This window comes from Myotis myotis, unplaced genomic scaffold (assembly GCF_014108235.1).
Source record: "Myotis myotis isolate mMyoMyo1 unplaced genomic scaffold, mMyoMyo1.p scaffold_m19_p_13, whole genome shotgun sequence".
NCBI lineage: Eukaryota > Metazoa > Chordata > Mammalia > Chiroptera > Vespertilionidae > Myotis > Myotis myotis.
In genome coordinates, this window is record NW_023416317.1 from 48,766,125 (window position 1) to 48,788,992 (window position 22,868).

General features: G+C 45.8%; 1 protein-coding gene across 3 annotated transcripts in view; it reads left to right on the top strand.

Moving 5' to 3' along the window:
- Positions 1–22,868, top strand: part of XCR1 (X-C motif chemokine receptor 1) — a 52,706-nt gene that overhangs the window by 4,374 nt on the left and 25,464 nt on the right. Inside the window, exons 3-6 of one of the 3 annotated variants that reach the window (XM_036333061.1) lie at positions 6,466–6,590; positions 8,892–9,050; positions 17,239–17,478; positions 22,583–22,654. The gene's annotated coding sequence lies outside the window, so the exon portion shown is untranslated. Of the gene's footprint in view, positions 1–1,219; positions 1,820–6,465; positions 6,591–8,891; positions 9,051–17,150; positions 17,479–22,582; positions 22,655–22,868 lie in introns of those variants that run through there. The other 2 variants (XM_036333062.1, XR_004971622.1) reach the window with 2 other exon arrangements.

Genomic DNA, 22,868 nt, shown 5'->3' on the forward strand with positions numbered 1-22,868 from the left:
ATTGATGTTTCTATCTCCCTCTCCCTCTCTGAGATATATATTAAAAAAAGAGAGCATGTGTTCAGGAACCATCACTAGGTCCTTGTGAATTTTGTATGGTTTCAAGGCCCCATGCGAACAGCCCTTGCATGAAGTCTGCCTGCGTTCCTCCATCCCCAGCTGCCTCCGATCTTGCCCACCTCCCAGCACTTCCCAGCCCAGAGCCTGGGTTGGCTTCTTCTGTGGCACCCTCATACCAACTGAAACACTGAATGACTGCAACACTTTAAAATGTTCTGACTTCAGGAGCAAGAAGTGGTCACTACAGAACAACCAAAAAAAGCACAAAGAAGAAAATTTTTAACAAGAAGAATGAACCAGACTGAATGTATTTCCCTGCCTTCTACAACACCCTTTTGGTGCTTCTGGACCATGGTTGACTTGAGGCAGCAGAGCACAGTGATGAAAAGTGTGGCTCTGGAGTTGGACCGCCTGAGTTGAAAGGCTCGGTGACCTTCAGCAAATCAGTTAACTTCTCTGAGCCTCAGTTTCCTTATCTGTAGAGGAGGGATATCCCTCATGGGTTTGTTGTGAATACAAATGTATCTAAAGCACTTAAACAGTGCCTGGCCCATGGAAGCACTATATTAGCATCCACCATGTTCTTGATTTGTTCACAGTCTCATGGAGTTGAGCGTATAAAGGTCAAGGTTACTACTCTAAGTATCGCTGCATTGACCATCATGGTGTACTGTGTGTGTGTGGTTTTTTTTTTTTTAAGGATAAATGGAACTTCTGCACATTTTTAAGGTTTTTATGTGTATGTCAAGTGCCTTTCTATTGACATGGAACCAGTTTTAAAATCACTAGTGCGTGTGACAACGGTGCCCATCGACAAGGAACGACGGAACATTTTGAGGCAGAGGAAGACCTACCAGGTCATAGAAGGCTCAGCAGTGTCCTACTCATCCACCTATTACTACTCTAGATAGTATTGGGCTCTACGTCAAACCAAGACCTCATTCAGGCTAATACATTTGTGCAAAGAGCTATTAAAAGCAAACAGAGCCAACAAAACAAAGCCAAAGCAAAGGGTTTTGTTTTTTTTCCATTGAAAGTGGGAAATGCATGGAGTCGTCTATGCTTTTTAATATTAATTGTATTAGGTGGAAGTCGAAACAGATGTCATATTCCCCCCCACAAATCCAATAAACACCAGAGTTCTGTTGTTTTAAAACAGGCAAAAACACTCCAGCGGCTCTCAAACCAACAAAGGAACAAATGTCACAATATATACTGCTTTGCAAAGTGCTGTCGAAAGCAGAACTAGAATGTTCATTCCTGACATCTCTGAGTGGCTGGCCCAGAAGCGAGTGATGGCACTGCGGTGGGCAGCAGGCGGAAGTGCACTGGAAGCTGAGTGGACAGAACGTGCAAAGTGTGACTTAAATCCCCAATTTTAAGGAAGTAGGTGGAGAGGAGCAATTTCTAGAATAGAAACCCTTCCTATCAACGTGTCAGGGATAAAACCAAACTCACAACAAGCACAAAGAAGAAAATAAGCATTATTTGCTATCTCTTCCCTCACTGGTCACACTCATTAATTTGAATATGTGTTTTACATTATTGAAATCATGTGATACATACAGTTTTATATTCCTTTTTTCACTATGACATCAAAAAATTATCTCACATCATTAAAAATTGCCCACAAACATCACTTTTAAGAACTATAAAGTATTTGTAGATGATACCATAATTTTCTTATTTCTTTATTGGTAGATATTTTCCCCAATTTTTCTTTTTTTTTTATTGATTTCAGGGAGAGGAAGGGAGAGAGAGAGAGAGAGAGAGAGAGAGAGAGAGAGAGAGAGAGAGAGAAACATCAATGATGAGAGAGAATCACCCATTGATCAGCTACTTCCTGCACCCCCCCGCCCACACACACACTGAGGACCGAGCCCGCAACCCAGGCATGTGCCCCAACTGGGACTAGAACTGGTGACCTTCTTGTTCATGGGTTGATGCTCAACTACTGAGCCACACCAGCCAGACCCCAATTTTCAATATTATAAATAATACAACAATAAAACCACTGTGTATGCTATCTATGTTTTCCAGAGATATACTTCTCTCTTAACTTTTCCTTGTAAACACCCAGAAATAACTATGGCAAATTTTGGAAAAGAGAAAACACTCATATTGTTATGAAAATAGGGGTTAATGGGCTGGTAAAAGGCAAAAATATTATATTATAACATATCACATTATTAGAATATAATTTTTCCCACAAACTTGAGGATATTTGAATCATTTAATTATTTCCCAAATTATCTACAATGAATATATATTACTTTATAACCAAGAAAACGACAAAAAGAGGGTAATTTGTGAAAAAAAATTCAGGAAGTGTCACTTCAGGTTGGCCAACATATGTGTAATAGGAGTTTCAAAAAAGAAGAGGAGTGAAAATGGAGAAGAGAACATTATCAAAGAAATACTAGAAAAAGATTCTCCCAGGGCTGAAGAAAGACAAAAGGATTAGTCTGAAAGATCCCGAGTACCTGGTACAATAAACAAAGAATAATTCATAGAAGCAACCTCATGGAATTTCAGAGTTCTGATAATAAAAAGAGATCCTAAACACTCAGTGAGAGACAAGAAACAGATAACCAACTAGAGACCAAGAGGGACATCGCCGTCATTCTTCTCATCAGCAACACCGAGGCTTGAAGACAATGGAGCAACTACCTTCAAAGTCCATAGAAATAATTTTGTACCTAGAATTTGATACCTTGTGAAACGATGTCATGCAGGAACTTGGATTCCCATACAGTTTCTGGAAATAAAATTACTTGATGATGTACTACCCAAGCAAGAAAAGAATATGAGAATTAAAACCAATTAAACCAGCCTCGAAATGCAATTTAATGAAACTCCAGTATAATGTGCAGTTGGCCTACCCAAAGGTCTGTATATTTGGAACAAATAAATGATATAATTCAAGAGCTGGAAGGTATTTGTAATATTATAAAGAAGATACATGCTTCTTTGTCAATCAACTAAAAATTCCAGAAAATGATGTTATGAACACACACACACACACACACACACACACACACACACACACAATCATGGCCCAAATATAAAACCAACCAAAACGTATGATTTTGTACAGTCGATGGAGCCTAAGAAAAGAAGACCCACTTGGCCTTGACATTGGAACACTCCCCCCTACAGATCCCAACATAATACCTGCTTCTGTAGAGACTAATATTTACAATATCTGTACTTTAAATACAGCCTGTTCGTTGGCTTTAAATGATCAGACTTAACTGACAGAACATGGAGAACAAATTTACTAAACAGAAGGCATGTGCTGGAAGCCTTGGCAACATTACAGAGGTGGTACAGCTGAGAGAGGGTGAGGAGTAGATGGGAGAGAAACAGTGGACAGAAGAAAAGGGGTATTAATTTTCCACCTTACATAGAGGGGAACCAAGAGTTACCACCAACAATTAGTGGGTCAATAAACAGAAATTGAATATTCTGTAAAATCATAAGGTTAACCATCAGAAGAAATAAAAATACACAGCTATCCATGATTTGCAGGTGGGAGAAGGGGATCTGTAAGTGAATAAGTTTCTCACCTATTGCAGCTAAAAGTTCTTCGATAGTACTTGGAGCTGATAATTGAAGATGTAGGTGCAGTATGCTACTTAGCACTATCAAGATAAATACCAGAAGAAATAGAAACAGAAACAATCAAATGAAGAAACCTATTAGGAGGAAACTACGAAAAGAATGGAAAAGAAGACTTACTTTTATGGTGTCCTATGTGTTTTTAATGTTTATTTCCAGGCAACTATATTTTAATAATTAAAAAGCAAAATAAGAAAAATACCAAAGGATTTTAAAGTAGCAGATATGCATCAGGTCAAAAAGATAGAGTAGGTGTTTTTTTCCCTCTGTTTTCTAATGATACTGCATGTAATATGGTATTTGTTATTGCCATAATGGAAAAATTCATAAAGAAAAGAGAGAAATAATTAATGCATTATTTTTATCACATCATAGAAGTTGTAGAAAATGGGGATGACGAGGCAAAGAAATGCATCTAAAATATCTGTGGGAGGATTCTACAATGGTCATAAAGGCCAGGCCAGCTGTGTGATCTTGGCTAAGTCACTTAGCTCCTCTGGTCTCGGTTTCCACCCCTGAAACACTGAGGAGTTGCCTTTAGAATTTCTCAGGCCAAGTTCAGCTCCAAGAATGTATGAATCTCTGAATTTCCAGCAACTGTGAGCATTGCCATTGAGATCAGTGACCCAGGCAATCTTGACTACAAAACAACTGGGTCCTCTTTTCTGTTGTTGAGGGGTTATTTCCTCTTGGAAGTTGAAGCTGGGAGGGGCTGCAAACTTCATGTTTTTCTAACAGAATTGCAGTTGTTTGCTCCAACAACAAGTACAAGGTCCACATAGATTATTTGCCCTGGTGTGCGCTCAGAAAAAGGCCAAAGGATATGCCCCAGTGAGGACCAAGGATGTACCCCAGGTCCGCCCCAAGCCCTCGAAGAAACCTGTCATCATTGGGGCTGTTGCTGTTTTACAAAAAAAAAAAAAAAAAAAAGCAGTAAGTGTGTTGAAAGCCATAACCACAATAAAACTGCCACATCAATCCGGGAGGTATTTTTTTACTAATAAACACAGGAAATCACACACCACCAAGACCCGGCTAGAACCAGATCCCGCTGCCTGTGGGGTTCACCATCTCTCTAAGTCTTGGCATTTCATCCACATTGAAGTTCTGCCTCTAGGAGGTTATTTACAACAGCAACAAAACAGAAATGAAAACAGAAAGTTTGTGGTGAGATCAAGTAACAGATGGCAATTCATTTGCTCGTTGTAATACAGTGTCTGAAATTGTCGGGTCATGTTTTGAACACTGAGGGGCAGTATCTAAGGAATATCCACAGGTCGGTGGTAGATTCTATACTCTTGCCATAGGAAGTGGTCTCCAGAGCAGCGGCATCCCAGGAAGCTTTCACATGTACAGAAGTTTAGGCCCCAAACAGACCTGCCTAATTAGACATGGCTTTTTACCAAAATCTCCAGGTGACACGTTTGGGCAATAAAGTTTGAGAGATGCTGGTTTACAAGACCTGTGATGTCCACACACCTCCCCACATCAAAAACTGAGGATTTAACTGTACACAAGGTCAAGTGCCTAAGTCCACAAGAAAGATGGTTGTTGTTGTTGTTGTTATTCTTATTATTCCTCCCATGTACAGATGAGGAAACTCAGGGCACTTCCGCAGGACTGGGCTACCAGGAGCTTGCAGAGGAGGCTTAGAGAAGTTAGAAACTTGCTCAAGGTCATAGGTAGCAAAGGGCAGAATTGGGATTTGAAACAAGATCCTTTTGAAGCCCAGACTCGTATTCTTAGCCATTACTTTCCGTTGCCTCGCTAGAGTTGACTGTTTTCAAGGGACTCCAGCAGGCTGATATACAGGCTGCCACCAATGAATTCAGTCGGTAGCATGTCAAGAACCGTTTTCCAGAAGATCATCCTTAGGAGACATCCTCAGTAAACTTCTTTCTCACCCCTCCCCTGACCATCAGGGGCAGATATGGATGTTCTGGAAGGGATCCTGCCCAGAGTTTTGTACTAGAGAGTGTGACCCCTCTAGGCAACTGAGTCTGAGTTAGCCAGCCCTAGAAACAAAGCCTAAGAAACGCCTGTGTTTAAAAACAGAAGGCAAAGCTTCCGGGAAGGATGGCCTATTTTATACCTTACAGTTTCAGAATGACTGCGGGCCCCTTCACCTACCTCCTGTGGGCTAAACACCATCATCTACCCTTTGACACTCTTGGGTCTAGAGACAGAAGGGGAAGGAGTAGAGGCAATTGCAGCTGGCAGGAACCTTAATTTTCAAGAACCTAGGTCAAGGTTCCCCGAGCCCCTCATGGTATGACTTGGGGACATGAGGGTTCTCTAGAAAGTCATGCATGCTTTTCCTGGGAGTGGGGGGTGAGAGAAGTGGGAGGACCCAACAGCGACCTTCTCAGCAGTCCATTCTTCAGCCCCACTTCCTTGGTAACACCAAATGGGGTTCATCTTCTCTATTGGCAAGAACTAGATTCGGCTGCAAAAAATAGAAATGATGATCATGATGATTGTGATGATGGCTTAAATCAATGCTCTTCAAATCATCATGTGCTTGTGAATCATCTGTGAACCTTGTTGAAGTACAGATTCTGATTCAAAAGGTCCGGGGCAGGCCCTGAAGTTCAGCATTCCTCACAAGCTCCTAGGGGTGCCTGTGTTGCTGGACCACAAAGCACAGAGAAGTGAGGGCTTCCACAAGGCACAAGCTCATTCCTCACTTAGGTACAGAGCCCCCGGAGGCTGACCCTCCAGCTCTAGGGCACCATAGCAGCATCAGAGGCTCCAACTCTGAGCTCTCTGTTCTTCCCTCTTCAGCACGTGGCTTCCATCCTTAAGCTCACCTAGGAGTCCAAGAAGGATCGTGGAGACCCAGCCCACCCAGCCATGCTGCAAACCTGCAGAAGAGTTGCTACTAACCAAACCAGCTCCTCTGAAAGAAGGTATGCGGTCCTTCTGCTTTGTCCCTTAGCCACTCCTAACCTTCATAGGAGGGGAGAATGGGGGCTGATGGGCAATTAGGATGTCTGCGCATCTCTTCATCCCACCCATCTTTCCATCATTTTGAAACTTTAGAGGAATACAACCTTGGTGGCCCCTCTTTTCCAGAAATTACTCTGGGGAAGAAGAAGCTGGGCCCCACTGTGCATTGTCTGGGTGACTATGAGCCATGGGTAGGAGCCAGTGAGAATAAATGAAAACATGCTGACAGCAGGGCAACAGAGAAGATGAATCCAGCGGAGTGGTCTGAAATCTGCTAGAGTCAGGCAGAAAAGTAAAAGACCATGGGCAGACCTTGTGTCCCACATTTGAAAACTGTCTTTGGTCTTGCTTCTGATGCTTAAGTTCTACTTTATACCCCCATGGGCCTGACAGCCTCTTTTAGTCTCCTTGGACCACAAGTCCTTTCTGCCATGTTCCAGCTGGACTCTTCCCACTTTCCCTCCATACCCGGAAGTGCTCCAGGCAAAGCCTGGAGCCTCGCTTTTGGCTCATGCCACTAGCACCTGATCTTACCCCTTCTGGGGTCCCTTCTCATGCTTTGACTAGAACCTCCAGTGCTAAAACCTGCCAGAATCATCAGAAGTGGCTGCAGCCAATTCCTTAACGCTTTAGGTATTTTTTTCTATGTCCAATGCCCCCTTGACTGAAACTGCCTAGCATGCAGCCCCCAACCCACCTATCCACCTACCTAGGGAAAGCAGTTCTGGGATAACTTTTGGACAGGGGTGACCACAGAGGGGACCAGGAGTGGACACCCTACTATAGATTGCTAGTGGCTTATGACATGGTCTGATGCAAAGGGAACTGAGAAAACTAAGATGGTAACATTAATTGAGCCAATCAGAGTCCCTCACCAGGGAATTTAACATGAAGTTACAGGATAGAAAGAGGCAGTCATGGTTGCCACTGAGTCAGATTAAGGATGCCTCAAACTCCCATTGATGATGTCCCCACCTCTCAACACCACTGAGCTTGGAATTTCCAACCTGGTGTTATTCATTCTGCTTGTTATCTAGGAACTCCACAGATTCAGACAAACACAGTTGACATCCTTTTCTGTTCATCTAGTGAAAATGATCTGTGACATCTTGCGATGTGTACAGTTAATGCTGTGCGAGTTTCTGGTTTTGATGCCTGCCCTGCTGTAGTAATATGTGTCCCTTCCTGGCTGAAACTGCCCTTCCCACAGGTATTCTCTGTGCTAAGGTGGTCACTGATTGGGCCAAAGGAGTCCAACCATAGGCTTTCCAGTTGCTGCTGACTCGTGTTTTCCTAAAGGTAACAGTGGCTCAGCTGCCATGGTCAAACCCCAATAACATGGTTAAAACAAATCTGTGTTTACTTTTTTCTCTTGGGGAAGTCTTTGCTAGTCTGGCAGCTCTATTCAGCAAAGGTGTCAGGGACCCAGGCACTTTCTATCTTGTTGCTCTCCCAACTCTATAGTTTTGTCCTCATCTTCACTGTCCAAGATGGCTTGCATCATCTGCATTCCAGTACGTAGGAAAGGAAAAAGGACCCTGGAGGACATGCCCCTCCCCTTTAAACCTGGAAGTTGCACAGATAACTTGCACTCGCATCCCATTGACCAAAACATGAGCATATGGCCTCACCCAGGTGCAAGGAAGGCTGGGAAATGTTAGTCCTATACTAGTCAGCTATGTGCCTAGTTAAAAATCAGGGTTCATATAAAATAGGGTTACAGTTGTGAGTACACAAAACACAGAATTTATTATTTATTAATTATTGTATTATTTTCCATACAAACAACCATAAAACTACTTTTGCCCCACCCTGTATCTGTGCCTCGCTAAAAATTGGAAGTTCTATTATTTTGAAAGAGAATGAATAGGAGGTGGCATGTCCAGTTTTGGCTGGTCGGACCAGCTCCGTCTGGAGTCTGGGGCCGGAGAAACTAGACATGATTACTTATTGAGAGTAAGAGGAGATGGAGGGTGACAGGCCGAAAGAGTCACAGCCATGAGGCTCATGAAAGAATTCAAGAACATGGATGCACCCCAAACCACCTGTGACACCAGGCAGCTCCCACTCCTGCTCCCTGCTCTCCCACAAGGGGTCCTCTTGGAAAACTCCCTTCTCTTAAGGAGCGCGAGACACTCAGAAGTCTTTGCTGCAGGTCCAGGACAGTCCTGTTGTAGGTGAGGTTTGAACAGTGTTTCAACAATGGTCCCATTCTCCAGATGAGATAACTAAACCCTAGGTGCTTCATCATCTGTCCTCAGGCAAAGGAGAAAACTGCATGAGAATCTGCTGCTTCAGCTTCTTGATCAGAGATGAAAACAAGCCATCGGTACACGTACACGATGCTATCTGGCTTCCTCTGTGTGGAAGGTGCTGATAGAAATCAAGAGGGTCCTGTTTGCCAAGACCACAAGTTCCGGGTAAGTCAGCGTAGAAATACATCAATAAATGAGATGGGAAGCTGGGTATATAAACGGACACTGAACACCTGACACACAGGCCTCACTGAGGCCCCGAATGTGTGAGGTCTTTGTGGAGACCACTGAGCAGTTAGCCACAGTGCACACACTAGGGCAGGGGCCCTCAAACTACGGCCCGTGGGCCACATGCAAATACAAATATTGTATTTGTTCCCGTTTTGTTTTTTTACTTCAAAATAAGATATGTGCAGTGTGCACAGGAATTTGTTCACAGCTTTTTTTTTTAACTATAGTCCGGCCCTCCAACGGTCTGAGGGACAGTGAACTGGCCCCCTGTTTAAAATTTTGAGGACCCCTGCACTAGGGCCTGAGGACAGGTGGGAAAGGAGAGTGCGGTCAGGACCTGGGCCCCAGCTAGCGCCAAGGGGGACAGGATTAGTCTCAGGTCCTGAGGGCAGAAGTCCTTCTCAGAAGGCAGAAATAGTTCCTGAAGAGGATGGCCAGTATGATACCTTGCCTGACAATATAACTTTCAAAAATAAGACACCCAAGTCACTTCTCAGGCCTTAATTGATTTGCAATATGCCTGATCTGGCAGTGGGCAAGTCCAGAGGTCATAGGCAACCCGCAGCCCCAAGCGTGGGTGTCTGCCAGACAGGCTGGCCACAGGCCAACTGCACTGGAATTCTGAGGTCTCTGTTTGGGCCTGGAAGGTCCTTGGGTTTGGATTCAGACACACTGGGCAGCATGGAGAGGACACAATGGGTGACCATGGTCCATATCAGCAAGCATCGGGGGCTCCAGCAGCACAGGGTTCCCACAAAGAGTGAAAGTTTGGTCCTGTTCAGCAACTACTGACTACTGTTGATGGTGAAAAAATTAAGCAGATACTTAACTCTCACCAGCATGAGCGAAAAGGGGAATCTGTGGGCTGCATAAACAAACCGCGCAAAGTACAGCGGTACAGCTGGACCCAGGGACGGCCAGATTCAGAGATTCAGCTGTTATCCAGACTTCTTCCCCAGGTTGGGCTGCTATCAAAAATACCACAGACTTGGTGGCTTAAACAGCAGGCATTTCTTTCTCACAGCTCTGGAGGCCAGGAAGCCTAAGATGAAGAAACTAGCATGTTAGTGTGTGGGGAGAGCCAGCTGCCTGGCTTGTAGAAGGCCACCTTCTTGCTGTGTCCTCTCCTGGTCTCCTCTCTGTGTGAGTGCACATGGGAAGAGAGCGTGAGCTCTGGTGTCTCTTCCTCTTCCTAGAAGTGTGCTAATCCCATCATGGGGGCCCCAGCCTCTTGACCTCATCCAAACCTAACTACCTCCCAAAGGCCCCACCTCCTAATACAGTCACATTGGGGTTAGGACTTCAACATCTGAATTTGGTGAGGGAGGGGTATGGGATATAACCATTCAGTCCATGACAACTTATGTCTCTGATTTTTTTTGCATTTTGAATTCATTCTCACAATGTAGCTTTCCCCCCCATGGCAAAAGCCATGAGTGCATGCAGCTTTGGACCTAAATACTAGCGAGGAGAGAGAGTGTCCTCATCAACTCTGGGTTGAAAAAAATGCCTCCAGCAAGTCTCTTAATTGGCTTTGCAAGCCACTTGCCTATTCCTGGACAATCACTTTGACCAAAAGGATGTGGCTACTCTGATTGGCCCAAGCAGGTCACTGATGGTTGGACTGGGAAGAAGCAGCTTGCCCCCCAAATGAGGAGTGCTGCTGGAGGCCTGCCCAGCAACAAATGCCCATTGCTAAGGGAGCTGAGGGCAAAAAGGATGAAGTGGGAGCTGTGCTGAGCTAGTGAGGGGCACTAATGGGGAATCTGTGAGAGATGCCTGGGGTGCCTAGAAATAATTCAGGGTATGTTTTTGTAAGGGGCTGAAAACCATGAAATGAAATAATGTCTTGTAAGCCAAAGAAATGCTCTTTATTACTATTAATATAGAGATTGGGGTGTTCTGGTACTGTGATGTGTACCATTGACTTTGAAATTCTTCAACACTGAAAGTGCTATCTAAGGGTGAGTCACTCCTTTTAATCCACACCCTAGAGGACTCCTGTCACCCTAACTATGGCAACTCCAATGGTGGTCATTAGAATTTAATCAGAAGGCCATTTGTGAGGCAATACCTCTTCTGGATGTCCACCCCCAAATTTTGAAAACATTTATTCATAGAGATATATGTACCCCTATGTTCATTTTAGCATTATTCATAGTAGCCAAAACATGGAAATAACCAAAGTGTCCTTCAATAGATGTTTGGATATATATAACAGAATACTACTCAGCCATAGGAAAGATAAAATATTGCCTTTTGCAACAACATGGATGGATCTTGAGAATATCATGCTAAGCAAAATAAATCAGACAGGAAAAGTCAAGAACCATATGATCTCACTCACATGTGGGATATAAAAGCAACAAATGAACAAACAAACAAAAACTTACATACACAGACAACAGTATGGTGATTACCCGAGAGTAAGAGGGGTAGAGTAGAAGAGGGAAAATGGGTCACATATATGGTGACAGAAGGAGAGTTGACTTTAGGTGGTAGGCACACAATGCAATATACAGATGATGTATCATAGAATTGTACATTTGAACCTATATAATCTTATTAACCATTGTCACCCCAATAAATTTAATAACATTTTATTTTTTTAATATTTTTATTGATTTCAAAGAGGAAGGGAGAGGAAGATGGAGGTAGAAACATCAATGATGAGAGAGAATCATTGATCAGCTACCTCCTGCAAGCCCTGTGGGCCTGAGCCCACAACCCAGGCATGTGCCCTGACTGGGAATCGAACCTCCACCTCCTGGTTCAGAGGTCTACACTCAACCATTGAGCCACGCTGACTGGGCTTAATAAAATTTTGCAAAGAAGAAGGCCATAGCCCAGAGGTACTCCCACAAGTGCTTCAGCTGTCTTTATCTCTGATCAATACCAGAGGTCCTGTTAATTAGCATAATGCATGGAGGAATGGGCTTTCATTGGTGAAACATGGAGAAACTCCCAATACATAGAAACAGGGTATTAGACTCTAGTGAGCCTTCCTCCTTCCCTCTTAGGAATGCTGCCCATGGCCTATATCCAGCTGCTGATTCCAGAGAATATGGGCCAGCCTGTGACTGATTGGATGGTGCGCCAATCCCACTATGAGAGTCTTGTCACATTTGCCCCCAGTGAAACTTTCTTTCATGCACAAAGCTCCCTACAGAAGAGTGTTTGGACTTTATCAAGCACGCAAGGCGGACTGATTGGTTTGCGCCTACTTGCTGATAAACATCTGTTTGGGGAAGAACTCAGCATGAGACTTGCTTGTCTGGGGACCTGGAGCAGGCTGCAGGGAGAAGCTTGCCCTTACTCCTGTAACTAGTGGTGGCTGCTGATAGTAACCAAAAGGAACCCCAGGGTTCTATGTGACCAAAGTGGGGAGTAGAAGGTGCCTTTGCAAGCCGAGGGGCTCATCAGTTTTCCTCAGAAAGATCTGTCATGCATTAGGTCTTAGGGTTCCAACTGGGGCAGGAGTCCAACCCCCAAAGATGGGGAAAAGCTGTTGGGTACAAGGCAGGACCTACTCAGAGTGAGACTGAGAAATGAACAGGTGTCCATGAGACAGAGAGGAGGCAACCCAAGAAATGAGGCAAAGGCCCAGTAGCCAGATATGGAGGATGACCTTGGGACCCAAGGATGACCTTGAATGTGGGCCTCAGAGTGTGTCACAGCCCTCTTAGAGACCTGGCGGAGGGGAACTTGAAGGGAGCTTAATGTTGGATGGGGGGTGGGGGGGGAAGGGGGCTGCAGAACTGAAACCAGGCCAAGGCTGGCAGCTCTCTACCCATCCAGGGCCACCCGGACTATCCCAAGGAAAAGCAAAGAGATTGGAACTCCTGATGCCTCACTCTAGCGACAGCTTTGAGTTATGAATCTTTCTCTGCACTGACCACCATGTTAAAGATCATTGCAAAGACTGTGGAGAAACATCTCTGTAGCTACTGGCATGAACGTTTCTTTGAGAAGTCTACTTTTCAAAGGGTGGAGAGGGAGTTTCCAGCCTCGACTTTGAGTGCCTCCTACATTTTCTGCAGAAGGAAGGGGCTTTTCTGGAAGGCAAAGGAGGGAGGAGGAGGGGGAGGGCTGGTGTCGAGGTCAAAAAGGCAAGGAAGAGAAGAGAGTTGCGCCCACAGCCCAGAGGAAGATCTCAACAAACCTGCTGAACACATATGTGTGAGGTTAACTGGCCCTTCCCCCAAAACCCCTGAAATCTTTAGCAAATTCCCCACTGCTCATTAATGCATGTGTACCTCCTACTCCCTATTTAGTCATGAGTAACCACACCGTTCCTGCTGGTTAATACCAACAACTGCCACTAGTTAAAGGACTTGAAAGTCACCTACCACCTGCTCCCTCCCTGCCCAATGCCCCTTAACCTCACTCCAGGTCACCTGAAGAGCAAGTCTCAGAATGAATTCTGCCACAAATACTGATATTTGTTAGTAACCAGGAAATCCTTTCAAGTGCAAGGAAATCGTTTGGGGCCACAGAGAGGTGGTGAGGATGAAAACAGAGACCTCAAGCGAAGATGAACATATCTTAGTGAGAACTGATGTAGATGGCTTTCTGCATATTTATTTATACACACCTAGTACTTCATCCCAAATCTTATTGGAGTCAGGGACTACTTATTTTGCTTTCACAATCGCATGTGACCTCACTCCCCAACCAGCAGGGGAGAAATATGATAAAACGTGAACAGCATACAAATGAGCCTTCTGCACTGTGAAACGTGAATGACTCTGTTCTGCGAAGGTGTAGATATTGAAGGTGTGACTATGGGATGTTGTACCTCCCAAACCAAGCATTTCCCCCCAAGGTGTCCAACAGGAAGATCTATAAGGAGATGTCCTGGAAGAGACACAAAGGGAGGAGCAGGCTTCATCTGCCCAGCTGCAGGGGCGAGAGGAGGTCCTATCCAGCTGCAGGGGCAGAGTGTCTGGCATCTGCACGGTACAACACACGGAAACCAGGTGTGCATCCGGTGCTGGGGTCCGGCCAGCCATACACCAAGAGATGCAGAACTCAGAACTCAAGAAAGAGGACCCCAACAACAGAGCCTTCCAAATTCAGGAAGATGGAGAGTGTGGGTAGAAGGGCACCTGGGACAACAGTAGGTTGGTTATAAGGCTGCAGCCACTAGAGTGAGATTTGGGAAGAGCAGAGGACTCCAGCTCTGAGCAGAAACTGAGGATAACAGGAGCAATAAGAGCAGGTTCTGGAGGGACTGAGCCCATGACAGGTAGAGGTTAGGGACGGAGAGTGAGAGAAAATCCCAGTTACCAAAAACCACGTCAGGTCAGGGCACACAGGCCATTCCTGAGGCTTAGGCCTGGTATGTTGAGCTAAATCTCTTTGAAGGCTCCTTCCTAAGGTCAGGGCTAATGCCAGAAACAGAAGGTTTTTCTTTTTTCTTTTTCTTTTTTATTGATTTCAGAGAGGAAGGGAGAGGGAGAGAGAAATAGAAACATCAATGGTGAGAGAGAATCATTGATCAGCTGCCTCCTGCACGCCCCACCCTGGGGATCGAGCCCGAAACCCAGGCATGTGCCCAGACCAAGAATCGAACCGTGACCTCCTGGTTTGTAGGTTGATGCTCAACCATTAGCCACTCTGGCCAGGCAGAAGGAGTGTTTTAATCAGGAGGCATGCAGCTGCAAGTAACCTGAACTAAACTAAAAGTGAAGCTGAACTAAAAGTGGCTTTAACGAGGAAATCATTGACTCACAAATGAAAAGACAGTAGAACAGGCCTACAGCTGACCAATACAGTGGCTCCAACTCCACTTTTTGCTGACTTTTTTTTTTACTCTGCCTATCATGGGACGGTGGCTTCATCTGTAGGCTTCATCCTGCCATGCTGGCCTTGGGTGTGGACAGAGTGACATTGCAGGGTCGGCTCCCTTTGGGGCTATGAACCATGTGGGCAGGGTAGACACCTGCACAAAATCATTCTTCTGTTAGGAAGAAGGAAGGGAACGATACCGAGGGCAGGATGAAGTGCAGGTGGGTGGCTGATTTGGGTTCTTCCTGCTGATCCTCTGACCAGCTGTGTGAGTTGGGGGAAGCCACTTCCGCTCTCGAGGCCGCCTATTTTTCATCTTATAACAAAAAGATTAATCTAGAGCAGTGATGGCGAACCTATGACACGCGTGTCAGAGGTGACACGCGAACTCATTTTTTGGTTGATTTTTCTTTGTTAAATGGCATTTAAATATATAAAACAAATATCAAAAATATAACTCTTTGTTTTACTATGGTTGCAAATATCAAAAAATTTCTGTATGTGACACGGCACCAGAGTTAAGTTAGGGTTTTTCAAAATGCTGGCACGCCGAGCTCAAAAGGTTCACCATCACTGATCTAGAGAATCTTTAAGGGGTCTTGGACTCTATGCAATGAGATGTTCACGGATTACTCAATGCGGGCCTTCGAGTGTGGGAAATGATTCTAGTCGTTTGTGGAAGATGGTACTTTCCAGAGAAGACCCCAGCAACTTCTCCATCCCACGCGCCCATCGGCAGTGGAACCTTGCCACTCCGCCATCAGGAGACGGAGTCTGATTCTCAGTCCCTGGCATCTGCGCCAGCCTGATGACTCGCCTGGACCCAGCGGGCCACAGTAGCTTATACCTATTAAACTATGGGAGAAGTGACACTGAAAAGGCCGTGCAGGCTCCAGTTGGTTCTCTCAGCACACCAGCTGCAGGAGAATCCAGCGCCATATAAGAAACCCAGCTACTCTGAGACGGCCTTGCTGGAGAGGCCGTGGGAAGGCGTTCATGTGGACAGCTCAGCTGAGCTTCCAGCCCAGCGCCAGCATCAGCTGCCCACAGTAAGTGTGCACCACCTTGGACCTCTAGCCCAGGCTGACCTTCAGTTGACTGAACCCTCAGCTGACATCATATTGCAGCTCCATGAGACATCCCACAGGTGGATAGTCCCGCTAAGCCCGTCCAGAATTCCTAACCCAGAATATCAAGAGCAAAAGAAGAGGATTGCTGCCCTAGCCGGTTTGGCTCAGTGGAGAGAGTGTTGGTCCTCAACTGAAGGGTCCCAGGTTTGATTCCGGTCAAGGGCATGTACCTTGGTTGCAGGCTCGATCCCCAGTGGAGGTTGTGCAGGAGGCAGCTGATCGACGTTTCTCTCTCATCGATGTTTCTAACTCTCTATCCCTCTCCCTTCCTCTCTGTAAAAATCAATAAAATACATTTTATATATATAAAAAAAAAAAGATGATTGCCATCCTTCACCCTTACGTTTCGGAGTGACTTGTTATGCATCAGTGGTAACCAGAATATCCTTAGAGTGGAGTGGGCATAAGTGAACCAGGAAAGATTTAGATAACTTCGAGAAGTTGTTTCTGATAGTTGCAAAGCATTGAAAATATTTTGATTCTTTTTTTGTGTGGCTACTTACGAAATCAGGAGGAGAGATTCTTTGAGGAATGACCTGGGGGAGTCTTGCCAGGAGGTCATAACAATGACCTTCTCATTTAGGCAGCCCTTTGGAGTTTGTGAAGGGCGAATGAACTCAGTTGAATGTCAGAACTAAGGGCTAGGGCACAATTCAAGCCCCATCTTTGTTCAGTCCTCCTCCTGGAATTCCTGGCCTTGCCCACCTGTTTTTCTTGGAGAGAGAACACTAATGGATGAGCAAAACCTCCCTTCAGTGAGCACCCGTATGTAATGGGCCAACTTCCTAATCCTCTCCACATTGTACCTTCACATGGGGACAGCAAAGAGGGCTGACTGGAGGCCTCTGAGCTACCAAGTTTCCTCGTTGGCCCTCCTGTGCTCCTCTGATGGTCTCAGGATCCCGCCCCAGCAGCCCCTAGTACAGCTGTTTTTAGCAGCTTCTGCCTTGACTCTTAGCAGTTGCACCTTTGATTAATGGTTTTTCTTGAAGTTATACAATCAAAACTTACGATGGCTCTGTGAGGTGGGCAGAGCAGATGTTATTAACACTATCGTGGTAGCCAGCCTTCGAGATGGCTCCCAATAGTTTGTACCTCCTGGTATTCACATCCTTCAACAGGTTGAGTTGGGTAACAAATGGGATAGTTTAACTTTGGAGGCTATGGTATTATCGAGTGTGGCTTCTGTCTTGCTCTCTCAGATTGCTTACTCTTGGAAAGGCCAGCTACCATGTCAGGAGGACCCTCAACCAGCCCCATGGAGAGACTCCTGCAAATAGCCTTGTGAGTGAGCTGTCAGGAAGCAGACCCTCCAGCCCCAGTCCAGCCTTCAGATGACTGGGGCCCCAGCAGACACCTTGACCTCATCTCATGAAAGATCATGAGCCAAAACCACACAACTGAGTTGCTCCTAAATGCCTGACCCAAGAAAACTGTTTAAGGTAATAAATGTTTATTATTTAAACTAAGTTTTATATATATTTGATTTCAGAGAGGAAAAGAGAGGGAGAGAGAGCTAGAAACATCAATGATGAGAGAAAATCATTATTCAGCTGCCTCCTGCACGCCCCCCACTGGGGATTGAGCCCACAACCCAGGCATGTGCCCTGACCAGGAATCTAACTATGATCTCCTGGTTCATAGGTTGATGCTCAACCTCTGAGCCAAGCCGGCCAGGCTAAACTACTTATTTTTAAAGGAATTTTAGAAAGAGTAATAAGTAATTACAATTGAGAAGCTGAGGCTCAGAGACATACAGTGACTAGCCCAAAGTGACACAGCAGGAACTGGGAAGAGCATCCTCATCTTGTGACTGCTGACTCATACAGACAGGTTCTGTTAGTTCATGACTCAGCAGTTCTCTAATTTAGCCCCAGAAGAGGGAGAGGTGAGGCTGTAGGCATGGAGCAATGACGGCCCAAGCAACCCTGCCACACTCAGGCCCCAGACCCACCAGCTCCTCCCCAGGAATCCAGGGCTAGGGAGAGCGGCTGAGACCCTTGGCTGCCATTTGCATGGGGCCTCCATGACGAGGAGAAACAAGCCAGCATCCCGACCTTCTCACCTGGACAGACCCCCACACACGTGTTCTGGGCCTCGGCCCTGACCACTAAGGATACAATTGCTGAGCCGCGATGCTGCAATCCTGCTGGGCTGTGGCACAGGTGTGTGTGTGTGGGGGAGCTAGGGCCTAAGATCCCCAACTCAGAGTCTGGCCTGGTCTCCAGTGCCCTCACTGCTGACTCCTGTGTCCTCTTTAGAGAAGTCACCCCAGTGAGGGGTGCTTTCAGTTCCCATGTGAATCACTGTCCACATGATCACCGGTCACCCTGCCGCAGGCTGTGCCTGTGGCCTACGTGAGCTCTCCGTGGTGACAGTGCGGGTTGGTGATGCGGTCCGCCTGAGGCAAGTCTATCTGGCTGTTTCTTCATCCTCCCAGCTAAATGGGACTTATTCCAGCAAGAGCCACTATGCTCCCCCCACCCCCAACCCCCTGGGTTTGGGCACATCAAGAGGGTGGTTTAAGACAAAGGGTAAGCAGTTCTTGCTTGTCTTCAGAGTCTCAAGTCCAGCTGTTGGCACTGTGGAGGGAGCAACAGATAGAGGCCTAAAGCAGGGGCTGGGATTGGCAGCAGGAAGCGGAGAAATGCTCACGGGATGGGTATAGGATGCGGCGGGGAGCAGCTCCTTGGCTGTGCAGACCTGTGGAAGGGAACAGGGAGAGACCTGAGGCGGTGACATTTCTTGATAAAGGACCTTGACAGCCCAGCGGAGGGTCTTATGCCTATGACCTTATGTGGCATTTAAGGACTTCCATAATAGAGGAGGAAAAAACCAGGTATAGGACACCTGGGTTCTAATCTAAACTCAAGATTCATCACTTGGATAACCTTGGAAAAGTTGTTGGCTGATCTGGACCTCGATTTCTTCATGAGTCAGGTCAAGCAAATGATATTCAGACTGGGTTCCCTGGGTTACCTAGGGTTCTGCAGACCTACCTTAGAGTTTGGCATTGGGAGGGAGCCTCTAAACCAGTGCTGTCCAATAGAAATATAAAGTGAGTCACACATACAATTTAAAAAATTTTTAGTGGCCACATTTTTAAAAATCTAAAAACAAATAGGTAGAATTAATATTAATAGTATCTTTCAACATATAACCAATTTATTGCGTTTATTAAGATATTTTATATTCCATGCTTTGTACTAATTTTTCAATATTTGGTGTATAATTTGTGCTTAAGCACAACTCAATTCTGACTAGCCACACTTCCTGTGCTCAATAACTGACCTGTGCAGAGAAGGCAATCAAGGCTTTAAGTAAGAGCAGAAGTCTCTCCCTGGTGGACAAAACGGAAAGTGCAGGAGAGACCAAAGGATTTAAATAAGTAAAACACCTGAAAGCACAGAGAAGACTGATGTGTGTGGGGGGGGGCGGGGGGGGGTGGGGGAGGAGGGGGTGCAGGTGGCTCAGTCCAGCCAGAGAGTAAAAGCAGGGGAAGGAGCGTATCAGAGAGGCCATGAACTCATTTGGTTTCCTCCAGCATCATGGGTTTTCATGACATCGAGTCAAGGTCTCAGTTCCTTGATTTAATGATCAAGTATAATGCGGGCACCTGTGAGGGCATCTGGGGAGAGCACGGGCCAATCAGAGACGTAGGTCACGGCCAAACTCCCGAGGGATTTGGGAGCGAGAACTGATGCAGACTCACTGCTGGGAAGAGAGGGAATGTGTCCCGGGAGATGGGGCACGGACAAGGGTGTGTTGAGCAGGGAAAACCTATTTGGACAATAATCCAGGCTGCAGAACCATCAAGGCAAAGAAGCCAGAGGCATTCAAGAGGCAAAATAGCGGAGGTGTTAGGAATAGACTCTGGAGCCAGGTTCGCTGCTTGCTGGCTGTGTGACTTCGGATAACTTACCTCCCAGGCCTCAGCGTCCTCATCTATACAATGGAGGCAATAATAGTTCCTGCCCCTTGTGCCTGCAGTGTGATGAGTTGTGTTTGTGACAATAGATTCTTTCTTTCCTAATAGCGTATGTCAAATGCTTAGAATGGAGATAAGAAAGTGCCATGGCTTGCCTATTATAATTACAGGGATTTCTTTAGAAGGACCACGAAGGAGCCAGCCTCGTCCCCAGTGAGTTGACATTCAAGTGCAATCATATGACAAGTCTGTTCTCTACTTGGAAATGGCAATATTGTTTCAATAGAGGGCAGTGGCCCACAGCGTATCTCTCTGGCGCCTTCAAATGGAAACTGCCAACACAGCCAGCTTCCTGACCTGGTGGGGACTCAGGACCACGGAGGTTCAGCCCTTGTGTTAGGGTTCCCTCTTTCCCCAGGGAAAATGTGGGTGTATCCGGATTCACAGTTCTCTCTTTTAACTTTGATGAATTCAATGATCTTCTCATTTAAAAAATAATAATAACAATGGCTTCGGTTCGTGGAGCCACCTCTAAGCGGCAGTCAATGACCAACATCCCATCTCCGCCATTCAAGTCTGCAAGGCCTTTGTCTCCCATTTCAAAGCTGAGGACCCTGAGGCTCAAATGTCATCAGAATTTGCCTAAATGACAGGATTCCCTGGAGCATAAAAATCTGAGCCCTGGGCAGTGGTGCTCAATCTTGCTGTACCTGGAATCATTGGGTGAGAAGGAGGTGGGGGGGTTGGGGAGGAGGGGAAAATCCTGGCAGGGCAGGCCTGCCCTCCAGGTCAATCAAACTGAAACCTCCCGCTGTGGGACCAAGACATCAGTGTTTTTAAACTTCCCGAGTGAGTTAGTGTGGAGCCCAGATTGAAAGCCACCCATTCGGAAGAGGTTGGTCTGGTTCCCAAACCTGACCAATCAATCCCCAGTATCATGCCTGGAACATTTTTGCACGGAATTGAATGGAATGTTCTCCTCACCATGGCCTGCTGCAATCATTGGTGGCCTGTGCCAAGAGGAATACGTATGTATGTTCTTGAAAACTCCAGTGTGCGTGCATTTAGTTTATGTAAGTGACACTGTGCCATCAAATATCATTTGGGATGCTTTTTTTTATGCAGCATGAAGTTGTTTTTAAATATATTTTTATTGATTTCAGAGAGGAAGGGAGAGATGGAGAGAGAGAGAGAGAGAGAGAGAGAGAGAGAAGAGAGAGAGAGAGAAACATCAATGATGAAAGAGAAACATTTTTCGGCCGCCTACTGGGAATCGAGCCTGCAACCAGGCATGTGCCCTTGACCGGAATCAAACCCGGTACCTTTCAGTCTGCAGGCCGATGCTCTAGCCACTGAGCCAAACCAGCCAGGGCAGCATGATGTTTTTTTGAGCTAGACCTCTTGCATCTGTAGTAAATGTACTTCTGACTTCTGCTTTGTCTTCCTGCGTGTCCACGTATCAACATTTTATGTGTCCGTTTCCTACTAACAGACACTCCAGATTTTGCCACCAACTACGCTGCCCTGAGCATCTTCCCGCTGTCTCCTGATGACCTTAGCCACGTTCCTCTGGGTGCGCAGCCTCAGAGTGGAGCTGCCCAATCAGAGGGAACGTGCAGCCTTAACTTGTCCCAACTTGTCTTCAGGACACTACACCAATTCACACTCCCACAAGCTCGCCTCCCAGGGCCTCCCTTTCCCCATCCTTGTCAGCCCTTGACATTCTCTGTGGTAGGTCCCCAGAAAGCAGCCAGGCGGAGAGATGTTATGAGACTTTTAAGAAATGTTATTGCGCTCTCCTCTCTCACAGTAGGCTGAGACCAGTGTGTGGGTGTCAGCCCCGAGGGGATGGTTGGGTTCTCTTATCTAGGGCGGAAGCATGCAACATAGGGTCAGGTTTCGGCAGCGCCAGACAGTCAAGCGGAGGGAATGGAGGGGAGGGCACGAGTGGGGCAAGGGAATTAAGGGAGGAGAGGTCACAGGTCAGTCAGGCGAAGGGGGATTCATCTTATCTTGCTTCTGAAGGCGCCAGCTGTCTGCCCCGAGCTATGGGAAAAGGCTTCTAACAAAACATATTTCAGAAAACATGTCCAAGTAGGAGAGATTAGGAGCTGTTCATCCTAACAATCTGACTTTCTAATTTTTGCCCAACACATGGGTTAAAAAATGACATCTGACAGCTTTAATTTGCATACACCCGAGCCTTCCAGACTTGAATTCACAACTATTCCATGACTTGCCTCTCGCTACCTCTGTAGTCACATCTGTCCCCACCATCTCTAACCCCTGGCAACTATGCCTGCTTTCCATGTCTATGGCTTTGTCATTTCAAGAGTGTTATGTAAATGACATTGCACAGTACGTGACCTTTTGAGAGTGCCTTTTTTTTTTTTTTTTTTTTACTAATCATAAAACCCCTGAGTAGTAGTCCATGATATGGAATTTAGCCATTCATCTATTAAGAGACATTTTGGTTGTTTCCAGGTTGGGGCTATTAAGAATAAACTTTCTATAAACATGTATAGTTTTTTGTGAAAACATGAATTTTTATTTCTTGGTCATAAATGCCTAACAGTGCAATTGTGGGATCATACAGCGTATGTTCTGTTTTTTTTTAGAGGACAACCCAGAACAAGGCAAGGATGTCTCTTGTATGTTGACTCTGATGAATCTTCCAACCCATGAAAATGGTATGTCTCTCCATTTATGTAGATGTCCTTTGCTTTATCTGCATTTTGTAGTTTCAGCATACAGTGGGGCCTTGACTTACGAGTTTAAATAGTTCCGAGACCGAGCTCGTTAAGGAACTCGTTAAGGAGCTCGTTAACTCAAATTACTCTACTAACTCAATGCAAAAAAATCTGCAGAGAGACAGCTGGTATCTCAAAAAACTCATTAGTCGGG